The sequence below is a fragment of the Atta cephalotes genome (genome assembly GCF_000143395.1).
Source record: "Atta cephalotes unplaced genomic scaffold scaffold00054, whole genome shotgun sequence".
NCBI classification, from domain to species: domain Eukaryota; kingdom Metazoa; phylum Arthropoda; class Insecta; order Hymenoptera; family Formicidae; genus Atta; species Atta cephalotes.
Window position 1 is genome coordinate 651,632 of NW_012130118.1, and position 5,419 is coordinate 657,050.

Below are 5,419 nucleotides of genomic sequence, written 5' to 3' on the forward strand. Positions count from 1 at the left end.
TATATATAAACTAATAGTTATATAATAGATTTTTGAATTATAAGAAAGAGCATTTAAGTTAGTGAATCATGTCGCTTAAAGTTCGCGCGTTTTGAATTGTATAACACCTGAACGTGCGAACTTTAAACGATATGTTTCACCAATTTTCAAACGATATGTTTCACCAATTTTCATGTATAATTTAAAAGCTGTTATTGTTTTCGATTATGTTATTGTTTTCTTGATATTAGAATTTTCGTCTCAAAATGATCTCGAGAATCTATTTTCTTAAACGTTGTTACGATTTTTATCTGGACACTCTCTGTATACAATAAATGCTTGAAATATTTTAGTCGTAATATAAAATCAGAATTATTTAATGAGCAGCTAAATATATGTAATGCAGTGTGAAAGTCTGCTTTGTAAGATTTTAATATTTACCATACTTAAGGTTCATTATTTTCCTCTGCAAGATGTAAAAATTATTCATTCTGTTGTGGAGAAGATTAAATTGTTTATCGCATATAAATGAAAAAAGCTGATTTATCTGTAATGTTATCATAATGTTCTGTAGGATATTCTAAAAGCAGCTATTTTACACATACGTATAACAAACGTATTATTTGTATGTTTTTGTGACACGACGTCTACATTTAAAAAAATAAGAAATACGCATATAGAGAAAAATAACAAAATATAAGACACGCTACATTCTTGTTATCGCATTTAAATAAAATGTATGTAAATAATAGAGCTTATATGTGTAAACATAAGTATCACATACCAATTTTTATAAACGATCTATAACAGTTTATAACGATTATTAGCGAGAAAGTTATCATTCCTTCTTTCGGAAAGGAGTTCTAATAAATGACTATATTGAGTCAAGAATTAAATATCATTTATTATTTTATCACATTCTCAATTATCCATATAAACAATGTTCGTACCATTTCCTATCATTGCCACGCCTTTTTAAATTGAATTTCATTAACAAAATATTTCTTGGTGTATTAGCAAGAACTTATCACTTCTAATTGTGATTAATACGATATATTATCTGTACAAATATAAGTCAACAGAAATTTAAAAACTTCAATCGTCACCGAAAAAAAGAAAAAATTGTGCTTGCCAATGGCGTATACACGCGTGAAAGACTAAAGTCTTATAAAGAAGAGTCGTATAAAGAAGAAATAACAGATCCACTTGCAGCTACCCCAATTCATTGGTGATGGAAATAGCAATCTTTCTAAAGTACTTCACGTGTATATTGCATGCGACATTCTTTTCCTTTTTTAATTATATAAGCAGTTCGTACAAAAAATAGCGTCCTGCTTTGTGCAATCACATGATCACGCACAATTGTCAATTAAATAAGATCACATAAACAAAAGTAAATTGCACATTTAATGCGCTGTTCGCTGTAGTACTTAATTCTCTACCTCTCAAAATATTAATCGTTAATCTTTCGTAAGGCCAATCATTCTTCTTATCGAAAAGAATAGCTTTTCACTTTCATCGGAAAAAGTCAGCAACAGAAAATAACATTCTCAAAAGAGCAGCGTTTCAGTTAACACATTTAAAGTAGAATTTACTCCTCTCTGTGTATCTTCCATTTTCTCAAATACACTCTCTCAGACATAGGCCTCAATGTGTAAACAGAACTTATGCTATATTACAGAGTCAAAACTTTCAAGTCGCAAAGCCCGACAGAACAGTGAGACGTGTAACATCGCCGCCGAATCGAATGTACAACGAAGAGATAATAAGCTGTCACCATCCAACATCACCGAAAGGACATCGTAAACATTGGCACATTTTAAATTATTTTATCTTTCTGATTATTCTCTTTACGGCGCCAAGTGCGCGACGGCAATGGCACGCAAATCGTCTCGATTATCATATTTACCTATTACAGTATAGAGAGTTTCTTCTGTATTTTGTAACTTCTTTGCGATAATAAGACGGCAAAATTCATCCCCGGGAGACGATCACCGAATGAATTCCCTTGTATATTTGTGTTTTCTAGCGTAACGATCGCAAGCCTTGTGAAAAATAACAATGAGAAAAATACAATAGGAAGATATTATATTGGGCATTAACGCACCGCGTTAATGTTACAAATACGGTACGACTCTCACTTTCTAGATAATGTTTGAAATGTTTTGCTAATAATGTACGCGCAGATGCCAAAGGATCCACGGCTAAAGAGAACCTTCGACATCGTCCTGCACATCATGTTATATATTTCTATCGTTCTCGTTCTCGCTCTCGCTCTATGCACACAGCAGTCAGATTGGCCTTTACATACTTTTAATTTTTTTTAGATAAGATTTTACTAACAATTCGTTCTCGTCACTACTTAGAATCAGCTTATCTTTACATCACATTTACAGTATTCCTGCCGATATGTGTTTGTTCACGTGGCACGGTACTTTGAATACAAGCTAAAGTTCCGGTCTTGAGATCCCATTTTTTAAATATTTTTTTTCTATTTTTCTTTAGAATTTTCATCAGAGCCATCACAACGCGTTTATTAGCGTAAAACGAATGTTTTCTAGCGAATCTCTCTTATTAGATGACATGATGTTGATTACACGCGAAGCACTTCAGCACTGAAATTGAATTGAACGCAGGGGTGTTTATTCGAACGACTACTGCACGATTAAAATAATATTCTATTTACTGAACTACTGTACTGATAAGAGAAGTACGTATATCACATCTGCAATTTTTAATCCTTTGCACACACTAACGTGTAATTTGCATTGCGGATCGCTGTACGTAAGTCTTTTATAAGTACGTCCACTTGAGCACTTGAAATATTTAAGAGCCTTAATCAAAAAACTTATCTTGCGCAATGTAACGGATATTCGAACACGTCTTGTGATAAGCACCTACTAAAGTTTCTACTAATGGCACGTATGGTAATGTACCATCATCATGTCATCCAAGGCACTTCAGAAGTCAATTTATACAATGAAAGACACCAATAATATAGTTCGGTGAGTCAGCGGCGTACCGAGGTACTTGGAGAAGCGTATAATTAACAGTAATTAGCGGTAATCATAAATGTCATTCACTTATGCGCTTTATCGCATATCAGGTAAAGTTACTCTACGGCCGTGCTCTAGTGTCCGTCGTTATTAAGTTTAGGGCTGCGATCGAGAACATGAGACTTGACATGAAGTAATAAAAAAGTACATGGTCTAATCATAAACTTTTTCAATTGTGTTCCGATTATTATTCCTTCTTTTTCCGCTTTAAAAAAAGCTACGCTTTAAAATCGAAACCAAGCTAAGATCTTCCAAACAGATAAGATTCACTAGAAAGAGATGTTCTCCAACGCATCCCTAAAGTCGCACATTCTTCTCTCTACAATTCTTTATAGTCCCTTTATAGCCCCTTTACATCGAGAAGTGCCCGCTGTACGGACGGATACCTAACATGATAATGCCAAGAGATTATTATATAGCTTAATTCGAAGAGAAAGAGAGAATACACTATAATAACAGAGATGCTCGCTCGATAAAGTGCAATTAGCGTTCTTTTTTTGTTTTTCTCTTTTACATCTTTCGATGCTCGAATCTTTTAACGAGAGCCACATGTTTCAAGTGTTTTAAATCTTCCAACTAACTATAAAACGCAGAAATCGCTAGTCGGTTTCTGAATTTATTCGTGGATATGTTTCGCAAAGGATAGTTCAACTTTGCGATTAAACAGTGGTTAACATTGTTCAGCTGCGTGCCTCAGCATATACACACTTGTGTCCCAATTTACTAAATTTAATTACGATATTCATTCCAGCAATCAATCGCATTTCCACGAAGGGACACGCGACTAAAATATATTTTGATTAAGGCGTGGTTTTTACGTGCTTTATGAATTTACTTTAATAACGACGTAATAGCACGAAATTCTTGAACTCGAATTATAACACTGTACATATATTTATATTTCGTGCGAAAAAGAATTAAGATTCTCGATTTTACCAGTCTTGATACGAATTCGATAAAATTACTAATCTACAAATTTACTTTGGAATCATTGTCTGAACGAATGTAACCATTTCCTGTAATTTTCTAGATGTTCAATAAAAATACATTTTTCACATTTGACCATCACGTCATAATAAAAAAAAAATGACGCAAAAATAATGATATTAAGGGTTCTTATGATGTTACAACAGCAAATATTTTTTTTCTAAATTTTATTAATGTCACATTAAAGTATTTTACTTTTAGCTTTAAAATGCATCTTATTTCGTTTCGATATTTTTCATTCTTGAGATATAATAATTTGAAAATATTATATTTTCAATCAATTTCATACATTTTTTTTATATAGTATAATCTGATTATATTATATAATAAAAAAAAGCACTTATTTTCCACTTTTCCACATCAATTATTTCCTGCAATATTCAAATGGAATAAAGTATATACCTTTTTCATATATTACTTGACAAAAGATTTATTTTCAAATTGTTATATCTCGAAAGCGAAAAATCACATCGAAACAAAATGCATTTTTATTAAAGTTAAAAGTTGGTATTTTCACATGCATTAACAAAATTTAGAAAAAAAAATTTACTACTGGCTATAAAATCATGGAAGCACTCAAAATTATCATTTTTTTTACCTTTTTAATATCATTTTTGTCAAAACTATAACGTGATATACCAAATTTGGAAAATGAATTCGTATTTAGCTAGCAAGAATACATTATAAAACAGCTAAAATTGTTTTAACAATATTTTATTGCAGACTAGTGTTAACATCGCAAAGAGAGCATTTTTTACTGTTTACTTCTGCTGACATAACATGAAAATAATAAAGACATGATAAATAAGTCAGAGGGTCATTAACATTTTTCTTTATCTCTCATCGATTCATATATTAATGAGATAAATACTCGCGTTGTTTATAAATCGGTACTAGGAATGAATTGCACTTTCGAGCCGATTTCTTTCTTGTATCTTAGCAAAAATAAAACGATACAAGCGATAAAAATAATTACTCGATTTTCCATTGTCTGTCTAACATGCCATTACAATATTATTTTATAAACGTGACTCTTTCAATGTTTAAAAATAATATATTACTATATTTTTATAAGTGATATTTTTTGTTAATAACAAAATAATTGTAAAAAATGTGTATGAACTAAGTCAGTAATATACAAGTATCAAAATGTCATAATATACGATTAAATCAAGGCAAATAACAGAGCAACTAATACTTATGCTTATACGAAAATAATTAAGATCACGATATGATACAGAATTGTTCCTCATGTCGTCTTAAAATCAGGCACGCAAGATAGTCTATGTAAGTTTAGATGTGTATTTGTGCATTATGTACACCTTACGTTCTGTAGAAATAGAAGTAGTAGTGCATATATATATATATATATATATATATATATATATATATATATA